Here is a 17459-nt window from a genome sequence, read left to right as displayed (position 1 = left end):
CATACATACGGGCCTGCCCATGAAACAAATGTAATAATTTTGTAACTTCCGGCCTCTGTTTGAGCCTGAATGTGCAGGGATTCTCCAAGGCCTGAAAAATATTTCAAGGGTTCCTCCAGGGTCAAAGGTTGAGAAAGGCTGGGTTAGATACTGACTGTTTCTATTCCTCTCCCCCATCTGGAATTAGGAAGAAGGGAAGCTTCTCATCTGCTCATCCAGTGTGCCAAATTCTTCATTAATGTTCTGCATCTCTTGAGCAAAGCTTTGGAACCAGCACATGGAACTCAGGGAGAGTCTGTGTTAATTCAGGGATGTTGTTTCTGGTCCTCCCAGGTCGGCCTGGGAGCTACATTGCTGATGTGGTTCTGCACAATTCATCTGTGAAACCTTTGGACAGTGTAAGGTAAAGGTAAAGGTTTCCCTTGACATTAAGTCCAGTCATGTCTGACTCTAGGGGGTGGTGCTCATCTCCGTTTCAAAGCCGAAGAGCCGGCGTTTGTCCGTAGACACTTGCTCCGTGGTCTTGTGGCCGGCATGACTAAACGGAATGCTGTTGCCTGCCTACCGAAGCGGTGCCTATTAATCGACTCCCATCCGCATGTTTTCGAACTGCTAAGTTTGAGATTGTAAATTCTGTGGGCAGAGCCCTCTCTTCATCCTGTATTCTGCAAACTGTATGCCTACTAACGCAATACCAGGAACAATTAAAATAAAGTAATAAAATCAACCTCATGCCCCGCTCAGCTCTATGACTGTACAGACACATTCATGCAGTTTTCTTGACGGTCTGCTGTGCCTTCTTCCAGGATGAGTTTACAACTTCTTCATTTAACCTAAACTTCGGAATGTCCTAGTGGTCTCCTGTCTAAGGTCTCACTTATCTGATTCTGCTTATTTTATTTTTTTTAATTCAGCCAAGGTTGCCCAGGTGCTATGCTGACCCAATATCAAGTCAGCTAGACAAAATCTATTTCCATGTAATATGTGGCTGCCCCCCCAGGTTTGTACAGAAGAAAATATCAAGCAATAGGAAACAGGAAGATATTAAACATCTCTGAGTAAAGAGCAGAGTAACTACACTAGCTGAATGCAATTAAATTTAGCTACATCACTGCTTTGTTAGAATATTTAAAGTCTCCTTCAAGAGCACCATTGCCATAAGGAAGTGATTGGTCATTGGCACCTTCTGATATTCAAATCAAATAATTTATTACAGCCATAAGGCCCTTCTGATGTTGCTTTTCCCATCTCAGTCTAGCCTACAGCTTTGGGATTTTCTGATGCAGCCCCATCCAATACTAACCAGGCCCTACCCTGCTTAGTTTATAAGTCCAGACCAACTACAGTTTTTAGACTGATGTAAAATAAAACTCAAGCCTCGGACGGAGGTCTCTGCCAACAATTAACTAATTATGAGTGCATTTCAGCCTAATTTACAAAGCTTAAGGAGATCTCTTTCCTAGACTTAGGTAAGAGTTGTTCAAATCCTTGTGGGATTAGTTTCTGAGGAAAGAGACATTAACTGCACTGGACTTAACATTGGTTGGGATATTTACTTACAGTCTATGTTGTGATTCATGCTCTGATTGCATCTCGATTTTGCTGTTATAGCAAGACAAAATGGGCAACTTTTTGATGGCCGAGGACTGGAGCCACAGTAGATAAATGAGAACATCAAGTGAAGCTAGGATTTTTTTGTGGCCTTAGGCTTCCCAACTTCGGGCTATCTAGATGAGAATGCCCCAGCTGGATAGGGTAGTCACCGTACCCCATCCAGCTGGGGGATTCTCACTCCACATCTAGGGGCACTAGATTGAAGAAGGCTACTTTACAATATAGCATTTGTTTTTTCACCAGTTCATATGCTAAAACTGTGGGTGGAAATGATTCAGAGAGGTAGAGAGGTTTGGGGTTTCATATCACCTAAAGCTGTAGTAAGTCTGCTTTTTGTTGTTCTTGACCACATCCTTGGGTAAACTGCATTCTTGGGTGAAAATTAAAAACGGAAGTTATCTAAGGAAACGATGGCTTGCTTTAGAAAGTGGCCATGGTTTTGCAGAGTTTCCCAGCTGGAGCAATTTCCAGAACTGTGGACTTTGCCTCCCAGAATTCTCAGCAGTCGCCCTGCTGGCTGGGGGATTCTGGGAGTTGATTCTGGGCATCCTGGTTTGGGAATCACTGAGATGGTTGCAGATATGTGTCAAAATATTGTTTAAGGAATGCTTCCCTTGAAATATCCTTTGTTAATCAGAGATCCTCCACATGTTTTAGACCAGTGTTTTTCAACCTTCCCAAGGCTGGCTGGGGAATTCTGGGAGTTGAAGTCCACACATCTTAAAGTCCCCAAGGTTGAAAAACACTATATTAGACTGTAATTTCTATGGTTTCTGATCCCTAGCCATGGTGGTTAGGGTTGACTCAAGGATGTGCCTGGGGTCTGCAAGAGATGAGTTATGGATTTGAATCCTCCTTCAACCTATGCAGTTGGATCAGCCATTGCTTCTCAGTTTAACCCACCTCACAGGGTTGTTGTGAAGCTAAAGAGTAGAGAAGGGAAAATAGGCAACTTTAGGTTCTGCTCTGAGCTTTTGGAAGGAGAAAATTACAATCAGTAATGCTAACATGGCAGGCAGGAAATCAATTAGAAATTCAGGAACTTTTAGCCTTTTTCAGAGCAGGGAATTTTTTTTTTTTTTTTTGCATAAGCAGGCTTCTGCTTGTACAGACAATGATTTCTTTCTACAAATATTATTTGGCAGGCTGCCTTTCAAGTTTGGAAAAGAGCAAGTCTTGACTCGATGCGGGTAGCAGGCTCTTAAAAAAAAGAGGTGCATGCTTGTTAAAATTTGCTCGGTCCAATCTCCCTCCGAATGCATGCGGTTTTATTTCCTGGGAAGGGGATGAGTTTTTGCATCACTGCAGCCACCTCCTTGCCAGCCTGTTGATGACCCTTTTCTGCTTCCGCGAGAGAGAACCGGTCCTGCATGGCTCACCCACCTTCCCCAAAACCACTCCCTTCCTTTTTGAACAAATGGGAAAGCTGCCTCTTGCTGGGATTCCAGTGTGCCAAAGCATCTGGGGGCCCAGCCCTTCCAGCTTTTGTATGCCATTCTGCGCCTTCTCACCCAACAGATCCTCTTCTGTCGGAGAAGCCGGAACCAAGAGAAGATGCTTCCTTTTTTCTCTGCAGACTGGTCTTCACTGCTTGGAAAGACGGAGTGACTTGATCGTTTTATAGCCCTTCCAGAAGATTGCGGGGAACGCCGTCTGCTGAGTGTTGATGCTGCAGCTTGCAGAACGTGGCTGCTGTAACCATCCCGGGGAGAAAAAAAAGGGGGAGAGCAGAAAAAAGGGAGCCCACCCCGATTCCCTTGAAACTGACTTTCTTTTGTGTGTCTGCCTCTGGATTTCTTTGCCTGCCTTCTTGATCTGCCAACTGAAACAAGGAATATGAACCCTCGGCTTGGAGCAGATTCTGTGCAGAAAGTCAAGCTGTGATCCTTCATGGAAGCAGGAGAAGCTCTGGGTAATGGGTTTTGGTGGAAAGGGTGGATTAAGAAAAGGCTTTAAAAGGTGCGGGGTGGGGGAGCTAACAAAGGCAGAAGACGGAAGAGAACAAAGTATCTCAGCAAAGGGAGACCTAAGCGATCTTTTCTGAAGGTGGATGGGTTCTAGACCACACAATCAGATTGAAAACAAATCCTCTGGAAAGCTAAACGAATCTGACCCTTTTCTTGCATGCCCCAGAGTTGAGGAGTGGATTAAGGACAACTCGTCTTTTTCTCAGTAGATTTGGGGATCTAATTAGGAGAGATCTGATTAAAGCTTACTGCAGAGTGTGAACTCAGAGATGATCTACTGGGGAGGGCTTCTTCTGAGGAGAAGCAGGATTGTGTTCCCTCCTTCCCAGGAGGGATGAGTGTGCGCATCGTCAGTAGATTGTGGACCTCATTAAATAAGATATCCGAGGTTATTTTAAGGGCTACCTGGACAATCAACCTCATTATCTCTTAGGATCCGTTGTCAGGTTTTTCCCTCCTGCCTGCATTTGAAGAAAGTAGAATAGTAGTATAAAAAAATAAATAGACCCATTGCTGTTTTCTACTAGGCTGGCAGGATTGTGTGTGCGTGTGTGGGTGTGTGCATGCATGTGTTCCAGTTCCCTCCAGAGCATCTCATTCTCAGCTTCTAATGTGGGAGCATGAAAGGTATTAATAGCAGCTTGCCCCAAGCTGGCGCTCTGATTCCCTGCCTCCCCAGCCAGCCTGTGGATGATGGGAGTTGTATTCCTGCACCTATCGAGGGTGCCCGTTTGGGGAAAGCTGCTTGATAATAACAGGAGTGCCTCCTTGCCCTTCCCACCTCTTGGAGGAGTGGAAAAGAGGGAAGCTGAGAAGATGCAGAAATGTCCTTTTCCCCACCATGCTTGCAGAATAGCCACGAAGCTTCAGGGAAATCAAATCAGTCCAGAATAAAAATAAGCCTTCCTTTCCCCCACCCCCCACCCCCCACCCCCACCCCTACCCCTTTTTGATTTCAGTCCTTCTTGTGGCTTGCTCGTGCCTGCTTCATGTGGTCCCGGCTTGGAATGATTCATCCAAACCACTTGATTTTCAAATTAGAGGGGAAAACGCATAAAAAAGGCACTGGGGGAGGGTGGACCATCCCATACAGCCTCTGAGCTGGGAGCTGGGTGGGTTGTTCTTGCGGTGAAGGGCAGGCATGTGTGGTGCGCGTCACCAAGCGCATGCATGGCTGCATGAGGCTGTTCTGATTTAGTGGCCTGGTATTTTTACCGAGTGTAAAGCAAGGAGTATTTTCTCTAAGTTAAACAGCTGCCAGCCATTTCAATTCTCTTCAAGTTGCGCTCCACTGGAGCTGCATAAAATGAGTATAAATGAGCTTCTCTGTTGAAGTTAATTTTCTTCCACCTTGGTGTTAAGCATGAGTAGCCCTATTCCTCTGGTGTGCTTTCCTCCGGTGAGAACCTTGTAGGTCAGAGCAAGCAGAATTGGCCTTTTTAACTCAAATTCATTCATTCATTACTTTGTTTCTACCACACTGTTACTTTGGTCAATGTTCGAGGCATCTTACTGTAATTCAAACAAAACACAAAATGTAAGCTATAACAATAAAACCAGAAGAATTGAAACGGCAATCAGAATCCTTAAAATCAATTAATGATGTTTATATGAAAATCCATGAATATAAGCCACAAGTAACAATATCGGTGTCAGAATAACAGTGGTATCCACAGGACTAGTGACTTGGGAATGTAGGAAGCTACTGTAGGGCTAATCACTCCTTTGCGCCAATGAGTTCAGGAATTCCTACACTGAATGTGAGTGGGATAGAGCCCTCCCCAACATGCTTATTCTCAGCTGAAGTCCTGGAGATTTATTTCTCCTGCTGTTTTGACATGGAATTCATTAATTCTGTGCATCAGATCTTTTGTGTATACGTAAACCTGGAGCATGACTGGAAAATGAAGCCATTCCTAATCTGATGCCTCTCCCTCCCATTTCCTGTAGCTCAGCTGGGCTGGTATTTTTCTTCGGATATCAGTTTGTTTGGACATTTGGCTGTGATGGCTTTTCAAGTAGAAATAAAAATGGTGTCGTAAGTACCACTGCTTTGTTGTCAGGCTACAGTACAGGTAGTCCTTACCCATTGTCTTGTTTAGCCATCGCCTTGTTTAGCGAATGTTCAAAGTTACGACAGTGCTGAAAAAGTAACTTTATGACCAGTCCTCGCATTTACAACTGTCGCAGCGTCCCCGCAGTCATGAAATCGACATTTGGGCACTTCACAACCAGTGGGCATTTACGAACATCGCAGTATCCGGCGGTCACACGATCGCCATTTGCATGCTTTGCAACAGGCTTGCAACAAGCAGAGTCAGTGGGGAAGCCGGCAGTAAAATCGGAAGTCATGGTCACGTGATGTCTCACTTAATGACTGCCATGATTTGCTTAACGACCAAAGGGGAAATGATGTCATGAGTCTGATGCGGTCATGCAATGTTTCACTTAGAGACCATGGCATTTAGCGACAGAATTGCTGGTCCCAATTGTGGTTGTTAAGCGAGGACTACCTGTAACCTCACTGAGACAGCCACATACAGGTAGGTGGTGATTAGTGCAAATTCAAATAGTGTGAAATTTGATTTAGTGCGATTTATAAATTGATACCAGGCCGTGTCTAATGCAAGCCAAAATTCAGTTAGTGCAAGGTTTTAGATGCTAATGGTCGTGTTTGCAAAATGGAGAAGAGGAGAGTTCCGTTCGAGCAAAGCTCAAAAAAGAGGCTCATTTTGAACAACTACAGCAGAATACAGGAGGTAGCTAGTATGCTTTGTTTAGGGTTTATCCTCTTTTACTGTTATATGGTATTTCATTAATAAACATATAAAGAATTATGTTTAAAAATGTTTGTTGCCCATTCCTGGAACCAATTACCCTATTTGCCATAGAAATATCACTTCGAATAGTGCGAATTTGAATAATGCGACCATTTTGTGGGATTCGTTAACTGCACTGATCGAGACCTACCTGTAGCGCTCTAAGCTTCAACCTCACAGGCTTGGTGTGGTATCGTGTGCAAATCTTTGAGGTTTATAAATCATGGTTTAGGGTGTAGTGCAAGAGGAGAACTCAGCCACCCTGGTCTTATCCGACAAAGCACAATTCAGCAAACCATAATTTAGTGTCAGTAGCAAATTTTGCTCTTCCTTTTGCCCTTTTCGTTTGGAGAAAATGTTCATTTAAGGAAAAATGGATTAAGTGGCATTTGCATAAAATCACAAGCACATTATCCACAGGTTTAGCTTAGTATAGTAAGTGGATCCAACCTATGGGTTGCTTCATCGTTTGGTGAATTGTGCAGATCCTGAAAACTGAGCTACTAGATAGATCCAGCTGATGAAATAAACCGTGGGTAGACATGCCCCATGAACACAACATTCATCCATCAGTCCAACCAGTTAACAATCTAGCCAGTTCCTCCTTTTAAGAGGAGCTTCTGCTCTTGACTACGGTGGGAATAAGTTGGAAAGCTTTGCCAGGAATTCCGGGAGCTTTGCTCTAGTCCATCAGCTGGGCAAAGGCAGGAGAAAGGAAATTGTTGCAGTAGGTAACCAGCTTTTCCAAAACCCATATCGAAGGAGTTGTGTGCAACTCTCGAAGGGATTGTGGGACATCTGCAGCAGGAAAAAAGCAGTAGACAAATCTGGCTCTTTGCTTCTGCAGACTTCGAGCTATACTTACCTCCCTTTTCATCTGCAGCAGCCTTGTTATGGCTGCAGTCCTGTGGCACTTGTGCCTCGGTTTGGAATCAGAGATCATTGCTGTGCTCTGGTTGGGCTACCCTTGCAGCGGCCTGGAAGCCTGCTAGGTAGCCTGCTGTTAAGTCCTGGGGTCTTTCAGCACAACATCCCCTGTTGTGGCTTTTCACTTTCTTTCCAGATTATATTCACCTGGCAAACTTTCTCCAGGCTCTGAAGTTAAGCAGCATTGGGCCTGGTTTCAATTTGGATGAGTGACCTCCCCAGGAAACCCTAAGGCTGCAGACTAAACTAGGAAGTCAAACATCCACGTGGTTGGAATGAAAAATGCCTGGCCAAGGCCCAGCTCAACTCAGAGGCGTGTTTGCTTCATTTTATGTATTCAGCATGCTGGTTTACTGTTCAGAAAGGAACTCAGTACCCATTGATAGGGATTCTGCAGGGCTGGGAAATCCCCACCTTTTATATACAGCAGTCTGAGAGAGTTCCCTAGCAGATATTCAAAGAGGAAGAATGCACTTTGCAAATTAGCAAGGATTTGGCCTCTTGCTTACTTCTGGCTGAGTAATGTCACTGGTTGAGTGGCATGATTGAGTTTGGATGCTGAGTGTTGGCCTGCTTTCTGATAGTCAAAGGTTAAGTGCTTACAAGGATGGATTTTTTCATCAGGTCTTGCTTGAAGACCTCTAAGTGACACCTGGTTGAGCACTGTGGGAGGAAGAGAACATTGCTCCAGGACGCTGCTGCAGCGCTCCTGCATAACGGCTCTTTCATAATGGCCTTGGGGAGATGGTGGAGAGCCAAACTATCTATTTAAGGGTAGCATGGGGGACCTAAGGAGCTTGGAAGCACTTTGCTGTACATACGCCACAGTTGGAAAATCTCCAAGATCAGACGACGCTCCAGATCGGTTTCTAATGTTGGTGTGTCATTCTAGAACAACTGAATGCCTACTCAGAGTGAAAGGGTAAATGCCCACGGAGGTAGTTTACTTTATTTTGTCTGTCATGCCACATGGAATGAGCAGCTGGCCAAATACTTTTTGTTGGAGTGAGACTGTGATGCATAATGGTGAAGCAACTTGGGCATGTGGGTAAAGCAAAAATTTTCTGTCTCCCTCTCCCCCCCAACCCCCCACTTGGGGTTTGGAGATTCATGATTCTAAAAATAATTTAAACTTCCTTGGGGGGCCAATTTTCAGTTCTGTTTTTCCTATGTCATAAATCACAGGGTGGGAGGAGAACTTGGAGGGCTTGTAATCCAACCCTCTTCCTGAGGCAGGCATCCTCAGACCATGCCAGACAAATGGTCGACCAACCTTTGCTTGAAAACCTTCCGTGATGGAGCCCTCATGACTCCAGGAGGGAGGTTGTACCACTGCTTCATAGCTCTTATGCCCAGAAATAAATTCCTCCTTATTTCAATATCCCTCTGTTCCACTTAGTGGTTCTTGGCCTGCCTTCAGGCACTATGGAGAATAAATCCACACTAGCTTCCTTCAGGAGCAAGTATTGGAGGATTGCGGTCATAATTCCCTTTAGCCTTCTTTACGCTGAACAGACCTGGTTCCTTTAACCATTCTGCATAGGACTGAAGAGCAAGGAAGCTAATGGCCTACAAATGTTCACCATCTTTCTTGCTCTTCTTTGCACACTCAAAAGGACAGGAAATCCCACCACCCAGTTTCAATCTGGAGCTTTTTGCAGGCTGCAAAAAGAGGCTCATCTGCTGTTTGCCCTTGCTTGATGTCAGAGCAGGTGAAGTGTGGCCCTCCATATCTGCTGAACTACAACTCCCAGCATCCCCTCCTCATTGGCCATGCTTCCCAACATTGCTGGGACTTGAAGTTTGTCTGTATCGTGGAGGGTCATTTCTTGGCAGTCTCTCCTCATTAGCACAGAACTTGACTTTGCAAGCTCCTTAAATATCATTAGCTTATTCCCAGCATGGGGCCCAAATCATGGTTTGTCAGTGGGCAAAGCCATGGTTTAAGCAGCAAAATTGTCTGATACTAACAGAATAATTTTTCCCCCTCTGGGTTGCATTCATTCAGAATGTTGTACAATCTTCCCTGAAATTCATCCCTGATTCTTCCATTATCACCATTCACTGAAATGTAACGTGCATTATCAACAGCCTTCTCGATCCTGCTTTCGTATTCCCCACAAAAATTTAAATGACACAGATTCATACTTTATGACATACAGCTTAATAATCCCATTCATAATTAATCCTGCATGTATTCACCAACTCCATGAGATCAGACCATGTTTTATCAGATCTGTTTTACATCTCTACCCTTAATTTCAAAGCCTGCCTTCCATCCTTTTTTATCATTTGCTTGACTGCGTTATGTTTCAGAACAGTGTCCGCACATCTTCAAGTTGCCAAGGTTGAGAAACACTGCCCTAACATTATGCTAAAGAGAGAAAAGCCATTTTCTGTCCACACTTCCCATACAATGCCCAGTTCTCCTGCCTCCTCTATTTCACCTTTGCTCAAAGTTAAAATCTCCCTCACACTTTAGTCCATCCTTATAGGAGAGGTACCTAACCCCTGGAATTATAATTCTTGCACTTTTTTCATTCAGATTTTCCGATTAAATGGGTTATTAGAGAAAAGTTTGACAACCCAGTGTCCCTTTTTCCTGTGACTGCAGTTCAGCACACCTGTTTCCTGTATCCTCTCTCGTGTTGAGTGTTAACTCTTTATTTGTCCCTCTTTCTCCTGGTTCAGTAGCAGGCACATGGGTGCATGGACACACATGCACACACATGATCTAGGGAAAAATACTTTGGGAATACTGGGTTATGATTCTTGATTTTTTTTTCCTTCCTGGCTCTTTTGCTTTTTATTTTTTCCTTTCCTTTTCTCTGACAGTGCGAGAGGATTCTAAATTAAACATTCCCATTTCCTGGCTCCGGAAAGACGCATTTCCCTTCTTCATCAAAAAGGGGTTTGTGGGCCGGGATTCCTGAACGGGCTTGTAGGGAGCTAGTCCCTCACTACCGTTTGTTAAGGAGGCAGAATCAGCTTCTCCATTGATGGATGGACTGATTGATTGATTGATTGATTGATTGAGAGAGGAAAAAAACCAAGAAAGTGCCCCACAGACCTGCTTCAGGTAACGGCTACCCTTCTTCACGTTTGTTTCTGCTTCTGTTGCCTTGCTTGGTTTCTGGATTCTGGTATCCCAGAACTGTACCCAGTTTAGCCACAGTTCATGATAGAAGGATGAACGGCATGGCGACAGGTCCCAAAGCTGATCTCCAGACTCTTGAGGGCTAGCAACTTCTTTCCCAAACCCTATTAAATGGGAGATGGAAGGATTTCTGTCCTAGCTGTTGCTTATAGGTGAAATGAAAAAGTCTTTGCCTGCTGGCAAAAGGCCGTAAGCATGCCCAGCTTTCTTGGGGCAAGGTGTTTTGTTCATTGTTTTGGTGCAGCCATGGAGAGGACTTGTATTTGTATTCTACGCTCCCAGGTAAATGGGGAGAAACAACATAGTAGGCGGTAGGCAGCAGAAGGGTTGATACAATAATTTGGGCCCCAAACTGTTTAGCCCCCCTAAGTTTTGCCAGCACATCGAAGATTGTATGATAGTGAACTGGGAATCAGTACAATTTTGGGAAGAGAAGTTGATATAATCCTATGGATTATCAGTTCTTCTGTACTTTAAAGCTAAGAGAGCTTCATGTAGTACACATTGCAATAATCCAGCCTTCTTCCATTTTAGCCTGGTCTCCTTGGGGAAGGGCATTATGGACCGCCTGGCAAAATTGCTTCTGGCCATCACTGCTATAGAAGCATCCAGATGCCAGGATGAATTAATGCATGCTGTCCTTTGAGCCAACCTTATAATGACCCTCTGGGCTAGATCAGGGAAGAGAGATTGCCAAGATTATCTTTGGTAGTCATTGTAAATGTTCAACACAACCGAGAACCTTCCTCCACTGAGGACTTCTGGAGATATGGTTGGACTACATTATAACTCGCAGAATAATCTGGAGGAACCAAATTTAAGATCTTCTAGAACAAAGCGGAATTCTTGTGGTGCCTAAACAGGATCCCAAAGATCCTAAAAGAAGGTGATTCCGATGCATTTTTTCTGCATGGACGGACATTTTCATCCACACTGTTTGTGTAGAACAGCTGAGTCTGTCTAGGCTTCATCAGGAAATTGTCTTCTGCCCAAACAGATGGCATCTTTTTGACCTGTTCACAACTTTAAGCCATGGTTTGCTGTAACCCTGGCTTGTTGAATTGGCTGGGTTCACATATTGCCTTAACCGATAAATCATTGTGGTACATATCCCAGTGGCTGGATTTACACAAAAAGCTGAGTCAAAACCAAACATGGTTTGGTGAAATCCATAAATCTAGTTCCTACTTCCAGTTCCATGTGGGCAGATGTCTGTATTATTTAATCTTTAAAATGCGAGCCATTGGTATTTATTTTCCAAGATTTGGTAGGTGTCTCCAAAGGAAGCCTGTTGTTGTTTTGTTGTCAAAACTTTTCTTTAAAATTGAACTTTTTCTGTGTACTTAGCAGTTCAGTACAGTTTTTTTGTATTGATCTGTTTTAAAATACAGATAAGCTACCCTAACAAAAAATGTATACAGAGGTAGCCAGCAGAGCAAAGAAAAGAAAAAAGATGTTATAAGGAAAATAACAACAATGCAATATAGAAAAAAATAAAGCCGTTCAGCTAGGCTTGAAAAGGAGGAGAAAATAAGAAAGCCACTCAGTTATGAAAAAGTACACAGACAGACACACACAGAAGGTCAAAAACAAGGAAATAATGGCTAAATACAATAACACTGGACATTTAGGCACACCAAACTAAATAAAAGAACATAAAATAATGCTCAGCCCAGGTCATAAACTTATGAATCACTATGCCTGAGCTAAAGAATTTGGCAGCAGTTAAGGCCCTATTTTTATGAACCTCAGTTTATTAAAAGTAAAATACCAATCAAAGGAACTTCCAGGAAAGGAATTTAAAAGGGGAAGAGCATAAACCTTTATGGCTTGCCTCTATAGAAATTGCATAAGAACCTTAACCTGTGTTAGCAATTTAATCGCTTCATCCCTAAGAAGTTATTAGAATATTCTTTAATTTGCTGCTATCTATTTAGGCTTTTCCACCTGTTTAATGGAAAGGTAAGTGGAAATTACATCAAATAAAACCGTTGCCACTTGGCAGGCTTCTGTGTGGGTATAAATTTAAAATTATAAATCAAATGTTCTTCAGCCCACTTATAGTGGGATTCTTCCAGCTGTGGAATCTATAGCAGTGTTTCTCAACCTCAGCAACTTCAAGATGTGTGGACTTCAACTCCCAGGGAGTTGAAGTCCACAGATCTTGAAGTTGCTGAGGTTGAGAAACACTGATTTGTGGGGATGGTGCTGTTTTGACAAGCAGTAGCACTCAGAACGGATTCTCCTTTAATATATAGGATTACACAGGCATTTCCCCAATTTACATTGCCATTCCATTCCTGGATCATTTGTGTAAGTAATTGTTGGTTCCTGGCCTGATAAAGATTCAGGAGACTGTTATGTAAACAACCAGCTGCAAATTTCTCTATTATCAGTGAAAAAACCCTGCCTCCCTGTCTGATTATAGGAGGGCTGTTTGAAAGAAAATTGGAAAGTCTGATGTATCAGGGCATAAATGCGCTCTAAATGGAAAAAAAATTCAGCGGCTTGAATTCTTGTAACCCCATCCTATTCATCTCAATCTGACTAAAGATAATTGTGTTTAGGAAAATCACATATCTCAGGCTCAAAATGGCAGGGAGGTAAACCTACAATCACCCCTTGGCCCAAGTCGGTGAATTAACGGGAAAGGTGAGAGAAAAAAAAAAAATTTGAACCACTACATGTGTAACTCATACGCACCATTTCTGTGGCAGTGGGCGATGCACCCTTCGCATTAGGAAAAAATTCTTAGTTAGCCAAGAAGTGTCAGAAAATCTGTGATGGATTGCCACGTCTTGGTTGGAAAACCTGACAGGGAACATTTCAGGACCCATAGCATCTCCTGCTTTGCAGCTGAGGCTGAAGTTAATTAACAAACCTGCCAGAGAGCTGTAGAAATTCTGCAGCATTGTGTGGATGTGAGCGCAGAGTGCCGATCCCAGATTGACATAAACAATATACTTGGAGGAGCCTTTAGTATTGATTAATAGTAGCCCTCATTGCTGCTAAACACTGCCTTTAAAACTTGAATTTCTGGACAAAGTCAAATGAATCCAAGTGGCTTTGCCAATTGCACTGGAGCATAATTCCTCTTTGCAAAAAAAAAAAAAAAAACAGCACAAACTCAGAAAATGCATCTGGGGATCTGGGGCCTTGCGTGTGTCTCTCACGTTGGCTCTATGCACAGTTTTGGCTGTGAATTCTGCAGATTCAAAAGGGAGGAAGGGCCTTTGCGTAGGCTGAGCAACTAGGCGTAAAGAACCCAGCAGAATGATCTTCTCCCATTTCTTCATGCGTTAGACATGACAGAAATTCAGCGAGACTGTCCCTGTTGCAGAGATTTCAGGCTGTATGGAAAAGAACTTGGCCTGTTTAAATCCCTGCCCCCCCCCAAACAGCTGTTGAGGAAGTGATTCCTCAGTTGGAAAACTCAAGGTACCACTTGGGGGGGTCACCATAGCAACCTCTACACTTTGCTGATGTTCCGTCCTTGTTACTCCTCGGAGCAGATCCAGAGAGATAAATAAAGCGGATGGCTCTCTGCAATATCCAAGGGATCATCCTATCTTCTCTTTCCTGTTCAAGCCTGGACATGATCTTCTGTAGACACAGCCCACGTTTAGTGTCCAAAAACAGCCACCCCTCTGGCCCCTTTTCCTGAATGCTTCATTCCACCCCTTTCCAGGTTTTGTTCCATTTTTTCCCTGCAAAATGGAACGATAGTGGCGGATGGGGAGGAGTGCAGCATTTCCGTCAGTCAGCCTTGCATTTTTGTTCTCCCCGGCGTATCCTAATGGGGAGAAATGGCTGCTCTGGCCTAGGGAGAGGAGGGGGCAGCCCGTAGGCGTAAAATCATGCTGTTGAAAGTTTTAGTCCAATGTACCAAATTTTGGTAGACATTTTTTTTCAAAAGAAAGAGAAGGAATGGGAGTATGGTTAACTTAACCATGATTTCCCCCTTCTCCCCAGGGGGCCAGTGGTGTTTTGAGGTAAAGGATGAGAATGGGAACTGTTGGCCTTCCAGAAACCACCAATTGCCGTTCCCACCCTTTTAAAAAGGGGGTAGAGGTGCTGTTACTTAGATGTCTTCCTGTGTCTCTCCAGAGTGGTGTTTCTCAACCTTGACAACTTTAAGATGGGTGGACTTCAACTCCCAGAATATGCTGGCTGGGGAATTCTGGGAGTTGAAGTCCACCCATCTTAAAGTTGCCAAGGTTGAGAAACACTACTCCAGAGAGTTGTACTCTCTTACTCTCAGCACTTCTGTTTAAGTAAGTAAACTCTAAATGAATGGTTATATAGAATCTATACATGGGCCAGGTTTCATTTGAGGGCTGCCAGTTGCCGACTAGTAACCTCAGCTTCCCTTCTCTGTGCCCTGCTTACTCTTTGCTTCCCTTGTTCTATTTCTTGACCCAGTCTTCAGACATTAATCCTGAGTTTCCCCACCCCTGTGACCGGCCCCAAAATATCCCACTGGCAGCTGACATCCCCCAACTGTCTCCTGTGAAGCAGCTGTCTTGAGTTCATTCTTATACCCTTCTCACCCCCACCCCCGCAAGCAGACACACTGCCAGTGCTCCCAGCAATCCTATTTGTAAGTGTGCATTCGCAAGTTTGAATCCTGCCTTAAGAGGCATCCGGTGAGTTGGACACGTGCTGAAGGAAGAGCTATGTGTTTGCGTCTACATTTCAGGGTTTGGAAATGTGCCTGCTAGTGTTGAAACCTCATCCCACATTTGAACAGAACGGTCAGGCTGGGAATTAATCTGTAGGGTGGGAGGAAGAGGGTGGAAACGGGGAGAGGAGAGAGTTGCATTTTTTCCAGCCCCACCCAGGGAGATTTTATTTAGTGCTTGTAAAGGCACACGCCTGATGTTGTAAGTAACTGGAAACCGAGGCTGTAGACCGGAGGTAAAGAAAACCAGTACAGGACTGTGTACCTTCCCTTCCCCGTTACTGTATTTCTTTGTGGAATCTCTTTCCCAGCCCATTGCGTTTCTATTGCATTGTTTGAATTGTTATTAAAAATAGTGGGATGCAATTATGCGCTTGATTTTCTCCACTAGTTCCCAATGGTTGGAGGCCTCGCTGCCCAGCCCTTTCCTAAATCTTGAAACTTTACCAGGCCCTTTGATCTTTTCTGATAAAATTCCTTAAGGGCTAGAAACTTGAAGGTTATTTTTAAAAGGGCGAGAACAGATTGAAGGTCTCTGCAGGAGATGATGTCTTTATTCCAGTGCAAGAAAGACACAGTTCTGTTGGACTTACCTTCCATTTCACTTCCTGGTTTCTTGAACAGCCTCTGACCAGGCCGAACACTATCTTTCCCAGCTGGATGGGTGTGCGAGAGCCACACCTTGGAGAAGTCTGACAGGCGGGAAGGCCGCCTCTGGAGAACAGTTGACCAGAGGTTAGGATGTGCTGCCAGCAAGCAGGGCAGAAATGAATGAGATTGTAGAAGTCCATTCCAAGTGATGGATTGGAACGATCGCACATGGGTGAACCTTGCCAGGGCCTTGCAGATGAATTAACATTTCTTGAAATCCCGTTCCAACTAGCCTTGCAAGAAATTTTGCCTCGCAGAGCATAGACCTCATCCCCCTGTGCTGCACTGCAACACTGCTGCCTGCAGCTGAGATTTCTCCGCCTTAGCTTGCAAGGAGTCAGTGAAAGATTGTAGGGAAAAAAAAAAGGGGGGTCTGTGTTTGGCTTTTCTAGGGAAAGAGAGCGGGAGAATTTGTCTACAAGTAAGATCTGTGCCAGTCACCATGGGGGTAGGATGTTTAGCCCCAAACCTACTGTAGATGGAATGAAAAGGAAGGGAACCCTTTAAAGAAAGGGCTCTCCTTTGGTATTCTGTCTGTGTTCTCTATCTGAAGAAAAAATAGGGTTTTTTGCAGAAAACAGGAGCATTCTAAAATAACCATGTTCCCCCCACCCCGCTGCTGTCAACAGTGGTACAGTCCTTGTAGGGCAAACAAATGTAGTAAGAATCCGGACATAACAGAGCCAACTGGTCAATCTCAGATTGCAGGGGACACTGTGTGCTATAGAGCCTAAAGAAGTTTCTCAAGACAGATCACAGCTCCAAAGCAGTTTACAGACGTAAAGGAAATGAACGGAACTGCGAGCCAGAGCCGCTGCAGGAAGGCCTCCATTCTCCATTCAGCCCAACAATTTAGACAACAATTTAAAAGGCAGTCATTTCAAGAGCAGACCATCATCTTTGCACATACTGAGATTAACGGAGGGGGTCAAAACGAACTTAAGGACAGTTGAAAAGCTCTTTGGAAAAAGGCCTGTATCTGCACGTTAGAAGGGAATTCCCAGAACTGGGGCCACCACCGAAAACCCCCCTTCTCTTATGCCCCTAAACCCTGTATAAAGTTAGAATAATAAATATAAATACTTTCTGCAAGTCATTAAGAGGGATCTAGGCTACTTCATTATTTTTTCTTATGGCTGTGTTGCTCTTTAAAAAGTGTAGGGAGAATGCAGAAATGCATGCAAAAGCCACTGCGTGCAACCTAAAGCAGCAGTTAAGTGTTGGACTGAGACTAGAAAGAGCCAGGTTCAAGGCCACCCTACAGAGCTGCGGTGGTGGGGAAAATAACTGGCGGGATATAAATGTAATAGAAGCATTACAAGGAAGGCAGGAGACCAGTCTCAGATGGCATAAAACAGTGCTTCCCAAACCTGGGTAAATTCCCCCAAATTGGGGAAAAGTGGTTTTTCTTTGGGTAACGACACACGGACCCATTACCCAATCACAACAGGGATGTTTAAATTGACTTAAAGTGTTTTACTTACATTGGGTAAAAAGGACTTTTTTGATAAGCGGGTAATGAAGGAAAACGTTTGGGAAGTGCTGGCATAAAATATGCCTCCCTCCCTTCTGGCACAGCTCAAGGATTCAATTAACTGCACTTCCATTGTCTCTCCCTCTGCAGGAAATGAAGCCACAAGGGG

The sequence above is a fragment of the Candoia aspera genome, chromosome 4 (assembly GCF_035149785.1).
Source record: "Candoia aspera isolate rCanAsp1 chromosome 4, rCanAsp1.hap2, whole genome shotgun sequence".
NCBI lineage: Eukaryota > Metazoa > Chordata > Lepidosauria > Squamata > Boidae > Candoia > Candoia aspera.
The sequence above is the reverse complement of the archived record's forward strand: the minus strand, read 5'-3'. Positions refer to the sequence as shown.